The following is a 17,535-nucleotide window of genomic DNA, read 5'->3' as shown; positions in this document are numbered from 1 at the left end:
AAGAGATGAAGAGAAGTTGTCAAGTGTGGGAAGAGCTGGTGGAGAGGGCACTGCAGGTAACAGGAGCAACTGGTGCAAAGACCTTGAGGTGGGAGGGCCATCAAGGAGGCAAGGGTGACAGGGGAAGGAATCAGCACAGGGTGTAATTAATTGTCATGGATGGGACTGAAGAAGCAATGTGGAGCCAAGGCACACAGGACCTTGCAGGCCACAGTATGGAATTCAGATCTGTTCTCAAGACAGTGGGTCACCATAAGCAAGGAAAATTAGAAATAGTAAATATTGGAAAAAGTCTCCCTTGCTTCTATGTGGAGATGAGAGGAGAAGCAGAAGGATCAGTGGATGAGCTGCTCCAGTCCTCCCAGGGAGCATTGCTGGTGCTTTGCCAGGTGGGGTGGGATGGAGATAGTGATAAACACTCAGTTCCAGAAACGCTTTGAAGGTAGATCTGCCGGGACTTAGCGATGGGTCAGAAAAGTGTTTCAGGCTGGGACACGAAAGAGGGGCATCATAGGTTTTGGCCTGAGTAACTGAGCAGCACTATTAATGAAGAATGTGCAAGACATGGTGTATTCATCAGCAGGGACAGGTTGTGCTGCAGTAACAAATAACCCCCCACGTTGCAATACCTTAATACAACAAATATTTATTTTCATGCTTTTATTCAGTGCAGGTGCAGAGACACCATCTGGCAGGTGTGCCTTCTAGGGCATGTGGCCATGTAAGTGACTGCAGTGTGGAAAGGATGACAGCATGGAGATCCCACAGCCCCTCTTCTATGCTCTGGCTGAGAAGAGACACATGTCACTTGGTTCTTTGCTCCCTGCCCAGAACCAGTCGCGGGAGACAAACTGTGCACCAAGAAGGGGATATGAGTCAGATATTTGTGAGTACCAGGATATCTACTACTGCAGGGGAGGCACATGTCCGAGTGGGAGATAAGGAGTTTTTCCTTGTATGTGGTAAATATTGAATATCCAAGTGGATAACTGCACTAGGGTATTAGAGCCCAGGACTCAGGGAGAGAAGTTGGGGCTTGATATAGAAATGTACAGTTGCTAGTGAATATCTTTTACTCTATTTCAGGTCCTAATTTTGCATTTTGAATACAGCAATGACAAAAATGCAATTCTTCCCTCACCCCAGATTTGCTTAAAGGACACATGATATTCCCATCAATTTCCATATAAGTACCTAGGAAAGTGCTCCTAGGAACAGCCCACCTGTGCTTGGCCCTGGGCTGTCTTCACAACCATGCATCCAATTAGTCCCATAGCAACCATTTATTCATGCCACAAATATGTCCTGAGCACCTGCTGTGTTCCAGGTACAGAACAATTTCATGAGTTTGTAAACTTTTCACACACTTGTCTCTGCACATTTGCTAGAGCTGCCCTTTTGCGGTGTGTCTTTGGTATCCCATCTGCCTGGAAAACTCCTATGCACTCCTCAAGGCCCATCTCAATTTCACTGCCATTGTGAAGCGTTTGCTCATATCTCACTTGTCTCCCCAGAAGAGTTCTCTGCCCCCTCCTCTGGTGCCCTGCTGTGACATCTCAGTTGTTGCCCTGTTGGTCTCCCCACTAGAACTGAATTACACAGGGGGTGACTTATTCATTTATTCGATAAACACTTAGCAAAGGAAAACTGTGTTTTACCATATAGAGGCCATGGAACAGATCGGCTGTCAGTCTTCTTCATGTTAGCCACACCCAGCTTGGGTTGAGTACGTCAACCCATGGTTGGCCATGATAACGTCCTCCTCTAAGCACTCACACCCACTCTGTGCCTTGCACGATGCTTTGTATTTTACAAGTAGCTTCTCACTGGCTTCTCTGCCCTCACCTGTACTCCTCTGCCCCAAGTCTGTTAAAAACACAGCAGCCAAATAACCCTTTGAAAAGTGTCTTGAGGTCTAAATTACATTATATCAATCCTTCCAAAGCTCAGATAAAATCATGTCACTGCTCTTGTCAAATTCTCTACATGGCTTCTCATCTCTCTCAGAGTCATTGCCCAGGTCCTTGCAGTGACCTAGCAGTTTCCAGCACTAGGGTAATGCTCCCGCTGCTTCTCTGGCCCATCCCCTTGCTCTCTCTACCTAGCCCATGCTGGGCTCCTGGCTTTTCTTCAGACTCCAAATATGCTGTCATCTCAGAGCCTTTGTCCTTACTCTCCCATCTGCCTGGCACCCTCTTCCCCCAAATGCTTGCAGGGCGTGCTCCTTGGCCTCATTCAGCCTCTGTTCATGTGGCCTCAGCTAGGGTCTCCCTCTGCAGAGGGCATGAGTATTCAATAAGATCATGCGAGGAAAGCACTCAGCATGGTTCCTGGTACTTAGCAACACATGCCAGCTGCTGCCATGTGAAGATCATGCCATAGGGCATGAAGGGTTGTGGATGGCTGGGTGTCCCAACCTGTTCCCTCTTTCCCTTTGCAACTGAAGACTTAGAGTTTATGATGTGATATGCCAATAAGAGAATGACGTGGGCTGTGGAGATCCAGGTAGAGCTAAATGAAGGCTACAAACACTTCTGTGATGTGTAGAACCCACCAGGCCCACCTCACATCTAGCCTCATGAGAAGATGCCTTCTGAGGGGATTCCTGCATCCTGCCTACAATGCCCCCTTCTCAATTTCTTCTCTTCTCCATTTTGCTAGAGTTGACCATTTCTAACTTCTCATGGAGATACTTGTGCCAGGCCCATCTGCCCATCAGAATATATCCTCCTCGAGGCTGAGATCATGTCTTTACCTTCTGTGTCATGGTACCCAGCACAGGACCTGATACTGAGGACACAGTGAAAGTGTTTGCTCAATGAATGAATGAGGTCTTCTTTACTCTTTCAGTAAATGGATACTATAGCTTGAAAAAGCAGAGATATTTTCCCAGGTTATCAAACTGGGACTCAGGAAGCAGATTCTTTCTCTATTGAAAATCAGAATAAATCCAGCTCCATGGATTTTACCCACTTCCACTTTACTGCCCTTTTCCTTGACAGTGAGTCCCACCTGCCATTCCTCAGCCCTCCCCTGACCCCTCTCTCCATCATCCCTTCCCACTTGTGTTCTGTTCGCTCTTCTCCTGAGCTTTCTAAGTTCTTCCTCTTTGTCTTGCATACGCGGCAGTGTCGTCCACTCAGTCTGCTGTTTCCAATGGCTGGGGTCCACATATTTGCAGCATTTATAGAAAATTTGTGCACATCAGATTACATGAAGACAATGGCTTGTTCCATTTTCTTGTTTTCACTTGTGCAAATGGTAGGAAAATTTTTGGGAAATTTAACCCTAAAAGATCATAGAACGTACTGCCCTCATCTGGGGCTGGGTGAGATATGAGATAGCAGGATGGAGAACTGCTCTTACTCTTGTCTTCCTCTGGGGCCAAAGAGGAGCACCCTTTCTCTCTGACTTTGAGGTGATCCTATACTCCCTGTGGAGCCTCCTGGTCAAATCCCATCACTAGAAGGGATGGGGTACATGAGAAAGCCTTTATGTTTCTCAGAGTTTTGTCTGTTTGGGAATTTTTTATGGGAACTGAATGAAGTTGTTTATGAAAATGAAATTTGCAAATGAGAACATGTTCATTCAATAAAGCAATGTATGAATGCCTGCCTACTGTGTGTTTGGCACACAGCAGGTCCTTGGGGAGGCAGAACTTAGTAAGACACAATCCTTGACATTAGCTCCCCTTCTAGCTTCATGCAAATTACAGGACGTGGCTTTTGCTAAGCAGAGGTGGCCTTCTGCCAGAACACACAGCTTGGCAAGAGGAGCATAGACTGGATTTTCCTCTGCGCTTGGCCTCTTATCCAGATGACCCCAGCAGTTAACAACCTGTATAACCTATGGGGCAGTCCTGCCTGCCATCAATGAGTGGTGGCAGGTACTGTTTAGAGGAACATCTTAGATTCTATGGGACAAGCAGACAGACTTAGCCAGGTGCCAACTCTGCTGCCTGCTAAGGATATGACTTTGAATGAATACTTGACATTTCTACACCTCACTTTCCTCATCTGTAAAACTGGACTGAAATGAATGACTTCCCCAGGTTATTGCAAGATTTAGATGGGATAAGAAATGTGAAGGCATTTTGATGACTCTGGAATAACAGGTAAATATGGTTGTCAATCTACATTATTGTTATTACCTGTGTTATTGTGTAAATCATGCTGCAAGCAAATGGGCTATATGGTCCAGCTGGAAATCTAATTGTCACTTGGAGTGCTTTGCTTCGATGATAGTAATTACAGTGGAATTCATTGTGGACTCCAAATTTGCTGTTTGAGCTCCACTTCATATCCCTTCATGTTTTCTGTATATGCACAATGACATAAGGCAAATCATTTTCTGCTCAGCAAAATTTTATCTCGCTTGACAAACATTAGTTGAGGTCCTACTCTGTTATATATTTCACTACATATAAAGGATGCAGATCTGAATAATGTACAGACCTTGCCATCATGGTGATGACAATGTAGTGAAAGAGACCAACATGGACATAGGAAAATTTAGGACAAGTCAGAAAGTGGTGACTGGTACAAAAATGGAACAGATAATGGGGGAAATTCAAGCAAGTGAGGAGATCATTATTTGCAGTACGGAAGTCTTCATGTAGCTGTGTCATTTGATCTGGGTGTTAAAGGGTGGTTACGACTTGGGTATTTGGAGATGGGGGAAAGGTGCTGCTGATAAAAGGACCACTGTGGAGAACACAGAGAGGAAGGAGGAGTAGATTTCAATTTACGGAGATTTGGGATTAAGAAAGAGAGGGACACTTTGAATAAATAGATGGAATAAAGATGGACCACAGAGCCTTTCTTCTATAACATTTAATTAAATGAATAAAAATTAATAAAAAGCAGCCTAGAATGAATAATTGCAATAAAGCAAGGAACTAGACCCAATCTCATGCTATTTACATGCAGAAGTGGAGTCAAAAAAAGAAATGTAAGATTCTGAAATGACTGTCTGCATATTTACTTCAATCCCCCAAATAATAACTATCCCATAAAAAAATGAGTCAACTGAGGCTGGGTGCGGTGGCTCACGCCTGTAATCCCAGCACTTTGGGAGGCCGAGGCGGGCAGATCACAAGGTCAGGAGATCGAGACCATCCTGGCTAACATGGTGAAACCCTGTCTCTACTAAAAATACAAAAATTAGCCAGGCATGGTGGTGGGCCCTGTAGTCCTAGCTACTCAGGAGGCTGAGGCAGGAGAATGGTGTGAACCTGGGAGGTGGAGGTTGCAGTGAGCTGAGATCGCGCCACTGCACTCCAGCCTGGGCGACAGAGCGAGACTCCATCTCTAAAAAAAAAAAAAAAAAAGTGAGTCAACCAAATTCTCCGATATTTTTTGGCAAAAGCCCCATTTCCTAACTTTGAGATAGGTAGACTGAGGAGATGAATAGGCAGCTTTAGGAAACATCAGGGAAAATTCACTGCATTTTCTCCAAGTAACACCAGTCTATATCAGTCAAGGTAGCAACAGGATAGAGTTGGAGCTAAATTTGCTTATTCCTAATCTCTTTCTGGAGTTATGAAACTTGTTTCCACCTGGAGTGTCTAGCCTTGCCAGGAAAATGAAGTGGATTAATAAAGAGTGGAGGGGCCAGTCATGCACATCTGTTAGGGGCTCAGAGGAAGAAGCAGATCCCGGTTTCACAGCAAGAAGTTTCTTTATTTAAGAAAACAGAAAATTTGGGAAGCGATGCACTTGTTTAGGATAAGTTAGGTGACAAGAAATAATTTGGCCACTCTAGAAATATGCTACATCAAAAGACAATTATAAAAAAATTAAAGACCATTATATATCAAATACAGATGAGGAAGACATAATCGCAGAAACTGAAGAAAATCCTTAGCAACTGCTGCTTTGTGTTATATAAAATATAATATGATCATAGGTTTAGTAAAATAGGTAGTCAACAAGGTGTTAGTGACATCACAAGATGAAAAGAACATGATAGGATAAAGTTAAGAAAACCACATGATTACTGAAACAACAGCATGCCAGAATCAATAAATAAATCACAACAAAGAAAAGAACTATGTGGTTGAAATACTGAATTAACTGATATTGGGAAAATGCTTGAGAAAATCTAAATGAATGCAGAAAAAAGAGATTGACTCAATCAGAGGAAAGATAATAGACAAAGATAATGTCTTATATGACTGATCTGTGGCCCTAAAATCTAGAAATCAACAAATGGGACAACTGTTCATAGTCCTAATTAGAGGAAAAAATTCTCCTGAAGAGAGGAAAGAAATTTATTCATATTAAAAGACCACACTACGTTTTACAAAAAGTCAATAAAGAACATTTGACACCAAGACATATCCTGTTTAGTTTATTGAACACCAAAAGCATGTGGAATTTTTCAGACATCCGAGTGGGAGAAAAAAATCAAGATTTAGATTTTCCCTGCAGCAACATGTCACACCCAAAGACAGGGAGCAGTACATAGAGTTCTAAATGATATGAGGTATGAATCAAGAATCTCATTGCAGGTAAGTTGTATTTCAGGTATAAATGCAACAGGCAGATATTCTGAAACCTGAAAGAAGTTATGCAATAGAGTCCTGCCAGGCCTTAGGAAGAAATAGTGTTCTATGTTAAAGTCCAGCAAATCAGAAGGTGATCAGAAGATGGTTGCACAGCCTTCAGTGTCCCCAGAAGGCTGATATATAAAGTTCTGAGGGAAATAAATGTGACTTCCAGCTCCAGATTTCACAACCAGCCAGATCACTTGAAGGCAGGGGCTAAGTCTGATTTTTCTCCGTAAGTATAATGACACAAATGATCAAAAACAAACAAACAGAAAACATGGACTATCAATCGAACAGTAGAATCTCAAGAAACACAGCATGTTAGTGCCTTTCTTTTTTTTCACCCTCTCAACCCGGCTTTTCCCATAAGTGCCTTTCTTGAAAAAAACAAGAAAGAAATTGACAGCAAATTTCAACTAACCAAGCGATGAATTAAATAAAGAACTCAAGAATGGGGAAGCTGAAGAGAAAGACTGGTGGTAAGCATTGAGACTATAGAGATGTTAGATTAATAGTAAAAACGTAGGAATTATGGTTATAGATTGGAATGCAAATATTAAAAAACCAATTGATGTAAAAATAATAATATGACTAGCTAGATGAGGGGCTGGGAACATTTTTCTGTAAAGGGCCAGCTAATAAATATTTCAGGCTTTGCAGGCCATGTAGAGTGTGGTCGCATATTTATAAAATTTTATTTATTTATTTACAACCCTATGAAAATTTAAAGAGCTTTCATAGCTCATATGCCATATAAAAACCGGCTGGGGGCTGATTTTGGCCCATGGGCTGTAGTTTGCTGACCTCTGACCTAGATCATTGGTCTCTTATCTCCCATTAAATCTATGAGTCAACATGGCTTTGCCTTGCATAATGATCCCATTTTCTCCACTCTTGAATATTTGGAAAAGCTGACAATGTGGCTTTAAACAAAGATAAAGAGAGAAAGCCAAGCCGGACCTCACAACTCCAAGTCATGACACAAACCACTCTGCCATTTCACATGCAATTCTAGAGCTGTCCTGTCCAATATGGAAGCCCTTTCCAATATGGCAGCCATTACCATGTGTGGCTGGTGAGCACTTGAAATGGGGCTGGTTCAAATGGAGATGTGCTATGAGTGTAAAATAGACACTGAATTTTTAAAACTTAGTATAAATAAAAGAATAGAAGTATCTCATTAATAATGAGTGATTTTTGTATTGATATATGTTGAAATGATAATATTTGGGGTATTTTGGGTTAATTAAAGTATATTATTAAAATTAATTGTACTTGTTTGCTTTACTTTTTAAAAAAATGTGGTACTAGAAAATTAAAAATTACATTGTGGCTTACCTTATATTTCTATTGGACAGTAGAATTTGAAGCACCTGGCAAGAAGATAAAATAACTTTTCATAAAGATGGAGACTTGCCATGAACGAAACCAGGTGTGTTAGGCAAATGGATTCTTTGTCTTCTGTCCCTTTGTTTTCCCAGTTGAAAGGAGGGTGGCTAGAGTCCCTTAAAAAGAACGTGAGGCTTCCGTTCAAATGGTGGAGGTTTCACCTGTTATCTCCGTGGCCTTAGGAAAGACTGGCATTTTGAGGTTTACTTTCTCATTGAGAAATAGGCAGAAAAGTTTGTGGAGAAGATTTAATACAAATCTCTATATTACAAAACCCTATAAATAGTTGTATAAACGAAAGGGTTCAGTAATACCCGCCTCACCCAGAGGTGGGCTGGTTTCATGAACACCAGGATTTAGAACTCAGCTGAAGGATGAAGCTCTTCGAGGTGGGCGGGTTGTGTCTCCAAATACATGTGCCTTCCCCAGCTCTGTCTTCCTCCCAGTATGTGCCCTACTCTCCCCTACCTTTCTGCACCACTCAGCAGGCTGTGCCACGAGTTCCCTCTGTCATTACTCTTTCTCCTTTCTATGCTGTGCCTGGGCTGAAATAACCCCTTTCTCGCTATCTTCTATTCAGCTCCCAATGAGACTCCGTCAGGCAAGCTTAATCCCTTCTTCTCTGGGCTGCCTGGTCTTCTCACCTCTCCTCCCTTCTCTTCCAGTTTGGCTGCTCCTTGAAGGCAGGGATTATATCTGGTATACCTTAGTAAACCTCACAAACAGCCTGGACTTGGGTCCAGTTGACCCCCGGCGATTGATTGGTAAACAAATGCACGTGCAATGACATTTACTGTCACTTTCAGGCACCTTGTGGAAGAAATCCTTGTAACAAAATCCTCACCTCTGTTGAGAAGTTGCCTTGGAAAGACCATTTGGGGGTAGGCATTGATACCCCCAGTTTCTGCATGAGGATGGGGCTGAGAGAAAATGAAAATACTGGCGGTCTTCATTTGAGGCCCCTCAGAAGCAGATGCTGAGACAGAGGATTGTGTGCAAGGACATAGTTTGGAGGGTGGTCCAGGGAGACGTCCTGGAGGTGGCCAAGAACGAGGTCATTTCTGTGCAAGTGTTTCCTGTGGACACACCTAGAGGCTAACCCTGCTGGGGCACCCTGGGAGACAGCACAGAGCATATCTCTGAGCTATCCCACCTAGGTAGGGAAGAAAGCCTGGGGATCTATTCCCCATCTTCCATCCATCATGGTGGAGGCCCAGGGGGAACAGATCTACGTGGAGGGCTAGGTCTCTTAGCATCCAGCTTCTCCCTCCTCCTAGCAGACGAGCACAGCTGCAAGCTGGGCTGGTGTGCACTGCAGGAGAGCAGTGATCATGGGGACACCAACGCGTCTGCTACATCCACACACCCAACATTTTTTTCCTTGTTCATAAAAATGGATTTTGTTTGCAACACCAGTGTGTCAAGGCAACGAATCACATGTGGACTAAGCGAGATATGATCATCCCATCCTGTTAATTTTTGGTCTTCTTTGAAGACAAGCGGTGATTGTGGGACCCAGTTTTGATAATGAGACCAAAAGATAGGGCAGCTCTGCAGGCTTTGGGGAAAACTTCTGCTTTTCTGATCTGACCTATCTAGCACCATGCCCAACCTCTTCTTCTAGAATTTGGTGTCAATATAATTTGTAAAGTCACAGCAGCCTCCTTGGCATCCTGAGTGAAGAATTTTGAGAACCGCCGCCATACCATGCCTACGTTGACCTCCACGCTCTGGTTGTGTGGGGAAAATAATGAGTTAGGTGCATGGGCACTGGCGCTTAGATTTTCCCTTCCCTGCCAATGAAAGCACTTCCACCTGATGCTCTTGGGGAAAATGGGGGAGGAAACGGGGTGGGGAGGTTGTTTATAGAAGGCCAAGTGCTCCAGGATGTGACACTATGGACCACATAGCTCCCCAAATTTTGGAGAGTAATGTTTTCTATTGCTGCTGTAACAAATTACCATTAACTCAGTGACTTAAAACAACACAAATTTATTCTCTTACAGCCCTGGTGGTCAGAATTCTAAAATCAAGTTGTCAGCAGGGATGGCTCCTTCTGGAGGTTCAGGTGAGAATCCTTTTCCCTGCCTTTTTTAGTTTCTAGAGGCCGCCTGCCTTCCTCGGCTCAAGATCCCCACCTCGCATCACTCCGACCACTGCTTACTTCCATTGTCACAACTCCTACTGTCTGAGCCTGTGTCTTCTTTCATCCCTTATATAACGACACTCATGATTGCGCTGGGTCTACCCAGACCATCAGGATCTTTTTCCCACCTCAAGATCCTTGACTTGATCATATCGGCATAGTTCATTCTACCATAGAAAGTGGCATTCACAGGTTCTAGGGATGAGGACATGGATATGTTTGGGAGGGACATTATTCTACCTATGATAGAAGACACAAGTGGATTATTTTAAAAATAGGGAGCAAGTATTCTTCATGACTGGATACTGGGGCTGGGGGTGGTGGCAGGGGTAGGTATTGCATTTACATGCAGGAGCACCAAGGCAGACAGAAGCAGGAAGTGAGCTGCAGAGACAAGCAGAGCTCATAGGCCCAGGGCTGCGACTCTCGAAATCCTGGGACAAGTTTAACTGTGAATAGCTGGGGGTGGGGGAGGGGCACAGTGGCCACCTGGGTTACATGGATGGAGAACTCAATGAATATACAAATTGGTATCAGTGTTCTCTTCCTGGTGAGGGAAAAACCAAGCTGTCCCCTGCTCCCCTCCTCCAGGGGTTCAGGTGCTGGGCATAGTCTCTTCTGTCCCAGGAGTTTAGATAAGCACTCAGCCTGTGCTTGCACTTGGGGCCGGTCCGGTCGGGGGGAGCCTCAGGGAGGTGAAGGCCAGGCAGATGTGCACTTCCTGGGCAGCCTCCCCAGACAGCGGGAGGCCTGGGAATTTGGGCCTAGAACAAAGCCTCTCTGCTGGGAGCACAAACAGGCTGCCAAGAATGTCGCTCCACTGGTTCCTGTGCCTGCCCCTCAGAGCCCTGCCCTGGGCAATGTGGAAGAGCATCAACAGAAGGAGAAAATCAATCAAGCCCTGGAAAGCCAACCCCACTGGCACACGCATCCCTCGTCCACTCCTTCACAGCTCCTCAGATAATCTGCCCCATTGGTTTCAGGCCTTTATGCATTTTGTTTGGTTTCTAGAGGTGGGTGGATATTCTGCAGAAGAAAACGGATTCAGATATACTGGGCGTTCAGCTGAAATAATCCTGTGGAATAACCACTATGACCCTCACTTTTGGAAGGAGGCTCAGAGAGGTTAGGCCACTTGCCCATGGTCACACAGCACACAGGTCATAGAGGAAAGATGATTCTGGTCTCTGTGTGGCCTTCCCCAAACTCCATGCTCTTCTCAGCTGACAGTTGCCTCCTTCCCTCTTTCAACCTGTTAGTGGACATAGACTTGTGGAACAGGCCCATTTCCTCCACCACTAAATAATGGGAAACACAACGGCTTAACTCAAAACAGGGTGGGGGTTGGGAACAAAGCCATGCCAAGATATTTTAAGTCGAACTTCGCGATAAACGGAAATTTGATATTTCTGGATAATTCCCAATGAGCACCCTTCCCCTTTAATTATCTTGTGGTCGCCCTTTCAGAGGTGATTAAAGCTATTCTTTAGTAGATGTGGTTATAGATTGAGTGGGAACCTGGTCTTTCTTGTGGTTTTTATCGTAGCAATTAAATCTGGCCAGCTCATAGAAGCTGTGTGGCAGGAGGGGTTTTATCAAGCAAAATGATTTTCCCCTTCGGGCAATGTTAAATTTAGGAAAAATACAATTAATTATATCAGACAGGTATCTATTATACATTGTGCATGCATTAGAGCTCCTGGGCTCGTTTCACTCAGAGAGGGAAGCTCTCTCCTCCTAGCCTGTGTGTGTCCCAGGCCAAGGCCCTTCACCGAGGGCTGGCGGGAAGCTTCCTGCCCCCTCCCACCCCTCAATTCAACACCCACAACTCTTTGGAAGTAAAAATGAAAGGACTTATGTTTACCAGAACTTTCTCAAGTGCTATCAAAGGTGTATTTTGGTGTTTATGTTGATAAATAAGGGTGTTCCCAAATAGCAGAGAAAAAAACCTTTCACCTCTTAGAGAAGAAAAAAAAAAAAAAATTCACCTAACCTCTGCCCTCTACTCACTGTGACTCAGGGGGATCCCCCCAAGATCTTCGAGGCTCCTTTTTTCCCCTTCTGCAAAATGAGAGGGTTAGACCAGATAACTTCAAAATCCTGCTCAGCTCAGAGCTAGGAATGTAAACGAAGGCTCAGTGGCACGAAGTCCTGATTCCTCGTTAAAAGACATAATTAATATTTTTTCTCAGGTGCTTGCTTTGTGTTCCTGATGTTGAAAGGGGCTTGGGATTCGTATATGATTATACTGTTTCCTTTTTGCTGGAAGCTTCATTAGCGCTCAGATAAATTTAGGAAGAAGGATTCTTAAACATTATTGATAAGCTTCACTCATCTGTATTGCCAGTGGGAGCTGGTGTTGAACATATGCTCTGGAAGTATTTGCTGAGAAACAAAAGGGTGACTTTTGAAGATGTCAATGATTTGATACCATCTCCTAAACACCAATGAAATGTCAGACATGTCCATTACTCACTCATGCGATGCAGATACATTTTTATAGAATGCACATGTCCAGCTGGTCCATGGACTGGGTTTATGATGCAGCCAGCTTGGGTGCGAGGTCCCAAGTGCTTCCATCTCTTTGTCTGATCCTAGTCCCTTCTCTAACCATCATCTTTCTGTCTCCGTTCCCTTTCCTGATAAACTGGGATAGGTTTACCTGCCAGCTGTCTCACGAGGGTGTTGTGAGGATTAATGAGATAATATTTTTTAAGTGCTCAGAGATCTTCTGGTGAAAGAGGCTATAAAAGTACAGAGTGTCACTATTATTATAATTAATGGCATTTCTGAGAGCTTTCAGAGTATACATTGGGTTGCGCCAAAGACAGAGGAGATCCCTGCTTCAGGAGGCAGCCGCCTGTAGGAGAAAACAAGGCGTTAGACTCTGTGTGTGGCCCAGACGGAGGTGACAAGTGGGCTCAGATTCAGCAGTGGGACGGGCGTTGAAAATCAGATTCCACAATAGGGAGTATTTGTGGGGAACACGCCTTTGCCGGGAGACAGAGGACTGTCTGCAAAGATGGCTTCCCTTCCAGGGAAGTGTGGCCAAGTCGAGGTCAACCTGTGAGCAGATCTCAATGTGGGCACCAAAGCAAGGTGCGTCCCTGGGTGGCTGTTTTTCCTGTTATGCCCTGTACACGAGGGAACCTGCCAAAGAGTCTTGCTCCTCACCACTTTACTCCACAAACAATGACTGTGGTCCTGCCAGGCATCAGGGTTCCAATGAGAAAAGGCATCATCCCTGTTGCAAAGAGCTCAGAATCTGCTGGGGAAGACAGACACATGCTCTAGGCATGACTGTAGGGAATGGGAGTGCTGTCAAAACAGACGGAAAGCAGGAAAGCCAAGGGCACTGTGGGAGGACAGAAAAGGGTGATTTGACCATACTATGGAAGTCAGAGAAGGAGTCCTAGAGGAAACAGCCCCTGAGCTAACTTCTGCAGGTCCAGGAAGGAAGCTAGAGGGAGGCCAAGAAAGGAGACAGCCCACGCTCGATTGGGGTCGCTGTAAACAGGTGGGCTGTGGGACGAGATGAGGAAGCTGAGAGCTGAGCGGGGGCGGCCTGCCAGGAGGAGGGTCTGACCTGAGTTACTACCACAAGGAGGGGTGAGTAGGGGCCCCAAGGAAATAGCATTTGGGGGACCAGTTCAGGCAGCTGGAGGAGAGGAGGGTTTTTTTTTTCCGGTATCTGTACTGCTTGCTCACATGTCTGAGTTGTGGACAAAACTGTAGGGTCTTCCCTGGAAGACTTGATATATCTTTGGGAAATGAGGGCTAAGTATAGTGCCAGGCACAGGACCTGCTACATCATTTGTGGGACCCAGTGCACAATGAAAATGCTGAGTCCCTTGTTCAAAAATTAAGCATTTCAAGATGGTGACATCAGAGCATTAAACCAAGATCAGGGTCCTTCTAAGCACAGGGCCCTGTTCAACTGTGCATGTTGAACCCCAGGAAACCACCTCTGACCAACCATGTGGAAGGTGTTCAGTGCCTGGAACAGGACAGCATGGCGCACATGGTGGAAGTATCGGGCTGCTAGGCTGGTCCTCTGGCCATTCTCCTGTGCACATGGACACCATTCTGGTGGCCAGGAAGAGAGCAACAGGTGTTAGCATAGAAACGCAGGAAGAAGAAGAAGAAATTCTGGTGGCCCTTCCATATATGTTGGATAGAAGTCACAGAAGGTTTCTTCTGTGTCCAGGGCGGGAGCCATGCGAGTCAGTTCTTGCCTTGGCACCTGAATGCATGTTCTTGCCAGATGTATCAGAGTAAATGGAAGCATTAATTTCTGGAGTTCGTATGCCAGTGATGGTGCCAACACATGAGACCAGCAGGAACTTCCACAGAGAAAACTCTGGCAGATGTGTGCGTCTCCCTGGGAGGAGAATTCGAAGTTAATCAATAGAATTCGTATATTAATTCAGAAACACCTTTTGAGCACTGACTTTGCCAGCTTCTCGCCTGGGAACTGGAATGTAGATGGGAGAAAGACACAGTCCCTGCTGTCCTCATGGGCTTTCATTTTGTGAAACCTGACTAGTAAAGTACCAATTATTGCTAAGGCAAGTAACACAAACTTTCACTGCTCTTTTCTTTATTTAGATGTCTTCATCTACAAAATGCGTTCTATTTCAGTAAACACACAAATATGTGTAAGGTTTCCCATAGTTTGTGTCTTACTTCTGAGCCTACTGAATGTTGTTTTCCCTATAAAATCTTGAGCCTCTCTAGCTGGTCTTTACCTACCAAGAGGATACACAGGAAGATGACATCCTTAGGATGGAAGCAGCCACTCTACTCTGTTGTTTTCCAGAAACGTAGTTTTATATTATATTTAATCATATCCATTAACATTATTATTGTTGACGCAATTGGTGTTTGCTTAGATTTTCCTTTTGTGTTTTCCAATCTTGTTCATGGTTCTTTCTTGTATCTCAGACCTCATTGCTGCATCTTTTCCCTTCTCAATTATATACATCATTTGTACGTTTCTTTGGTGAAGTATATTGGTGGTAAATTCTCACCTTTATTTTTAAGAAATAATTTTGACAGCTTATTACAGTTTTTTAGATCATAAATATCTTGGAAGTTCAAATAAATAGTGTGTATGTGTGTTTGTGTATGCTGGTGTAGGAGTGTGTACATGTGTGCTATAAACCTGAATATGCTCTTTTTCAAGTCATTTGGGTACCACAGCAGTCACGATGACCACTGGAAATGTCATGGGCTCAGTATCAAGAAGACAGAATTTTAATGCCATTTATTAACTTTGCGACTTGGGGAAGACTTTGTACTCTCTGTAAGCCTCTGTCTCTGCATTTTTTTTTTTTTTTTTTTTTTTTTGAGATGAAGTCTTACTCTGTAGCCCAGGCTGGAATGCAGTGGCACAATCTTGACTCATTGCAACCTCCGCCTCCCAGGTTCAAGTGATTCTCCTGCCTCAGCCTCCCAAGTATCTGGGATTACAGGTGCCCACCACCACGCCCGGCTAATTTTTGTATTTTTAGTAGAGACAGGGTTTCACCATGCTGGCCAGGCTGGTCTCGAACTCCTGACCTCAAGTGATCTGACCCCCTCAGTCTCCCAAAGAGCTGAGATTAAAGGAGTGAGCCAAGGCGCCCAGCCTGTCTCTGCATCTTTAAATTGGGGAAAACAGTGCTTTTTCATGGAGTTTTTGTGGCAAGCAGAAGGAATGTCTCCCAATGCAGCCCTTCAATACATTGATCGCAGCTATTATTAATCTTCTGTGTATTCAGTGTCATCCTTTAAAAAGTTATGTTTGCCAGGAGCTTTTGGGAAAAAAAATCACCCTGACGATAGCATCACTATCTCACAGATTCCCTCCCCTGTCTCTTCCCTCCCCTCCTCAATGTTTTCAAATTTAAACCCACCACGTTTTGGGAACATGTCTGGGAAGTCCTTCAGCATGTAGACCAGTGACAGTGTACAAGACAGGGTGCACCCTGGTCAGTGCCAGGCTCAGCCCCCTCTGTCTGCTTCTTCTGTCTGTCAGGTTCAATAATTGGACTGTCACATCACTGCTTTCTTTAGTGCCAAAGCCTTAACTCCACTTCCCCCCAGTGAGGACCTGTGAATCAGGTCAATGGGCTAACCACAGCTTAAGCCGCTATCTTTGAGCTGGGCAAACTCACGGTTCTAGACCTGTAAAAGCCCACCGGTTTCCAGGTTCCCTATGCTGCCCTGTTAAAGTAGAAAGTCATAAGCCGGCATTTAGACTTTCAGAAGGGTGGATATGACATCCTTTCCAGTAATTTCCTAATAGAACCACTTTTCAAACAGGTTTTCAGTTATCTAAAGCCTGAGTATATTTTCCTCTAAATGGAATTTAATAAGATGGAAAGCATTAAAATGAGAAAGAGAAAAATATTTGTGCAGTGGAAGGAGTACCATGGACATTGAAGTCATAAACCTCTGTTCGGACTTCTCCATGCTGTCCGTGCTGGGAGAACTACTGCAGCGTGCCATGCAGCCTTGGAGCCTCAGTCTCTTCCTCTGTAAAATGGGATGGCCGCTGCTAACTCGTAAGGCAACTTGGAGCAGATAGCATACGAAGGATCTAGCTTACTGCTAACACTGTGTGTTTTCTGTCTTTCTCTCCCTCCCTGAATCCTTCCCAATTATCATGCCATAGCTGAAAAATACTTTAGATACCATTTAATTAGAGCCCCCTTGTTTTACACATGTAGGAAGCTATCACCAAGTCAGTAGAAGATAGTTGCCAGAGGGTTCCAGTGAGAGGAAGACAGCATTGGAGCTACACCCAGACCCCACTTCGGGGTCCATCTTCAACCACCCATATGGGACTGAAAGTTCCCTCCCTCTTTGCCAGCTTAAGATGTTTCTGATTGTAATTGAACAATGAATTAAAGAGAAGAAAAAGAAGGCAAATTTGACCCATGGTGGTTATTCCGTACATGTTTGTGGGATGCAAGGAATTCTTCAAAACTAGAGACTCAGATACAAATTCACTCGAGACATTGATGCTAAGAAATGTAATTTCAGGCATGTGTTGACAATTATGCCGTTCTGCCTCCAATCCTCATTACTGAAGGCTTGGGCTGGATTATACCATTTTTGGCAGCTGGGGGAAATGAAGTCAGACAAAGCAAAGGATGTGGTTGGATGAAAAGGCAGGCTCTGGCCTCTAGTTGGTCCAAAACAAAGTTCAAAGTTCTAGATCTTTCAGCCTGGAACTTAGTCCTCAACTCTGCCTTGTTCAATAATTTTATCGCCAATGTGAACAACAACAGGGAATAATTTGGGAAGAAGACCAGGCTTGGAGAGAAAGCCCTGTTGCTGGCTGACAAAATCCAGGAAGACCTAGTAGATTCGAGCATCATGGTGACATAAACAAGATGAAAATTCATTAAACATGGAAAAGATATATATATATATATTAAATGGAAAACAAACACACCAAGAA

At 44.2% G+C, this 17,535-nt stretch overlaps 1 long non-coding RNA gene across 1 annotated transcript; it reads left to right on the top strand.

The window, feature by feature from the left end:
- Positions 1 to 8,769: 8,769 nt before the first annotated feature.
- On the top strand, positions 8,770 to 17,189 carry LOC117975893 (uncharacterized). The gene is made up of 3 exons (XR_004666304.2): positions 8,770 to 8,820; positions 9,946 to 10,007; positions 16,799 to 17,189. It is a non-coding gene; the product is annotated as an uncharacterized LOC117975893 (long non-coding RNA).
- The last annotated feature ends 346 nt before the right edge of the window (positions 17,190 to 17,535 follow it).

Source organism: Pan paniscus, chromosome 15 (genome assembly GCF_029289425.2).
Source record: "Pan paniscus chromosome 15, NHGRI_mPanPan1-v2.0_pri, whole genome shotgun sequence".
Lineage (NCBI taxonomy): Eukaryota > Metazoa > Chordata > Mammalia > Primates > Hominidae > Pan > Pan paniscus.
Note: the sequence above shows the minus strand (reverse complement) of the source record. Positions and strands in the feature narration are given on the sequence as shown.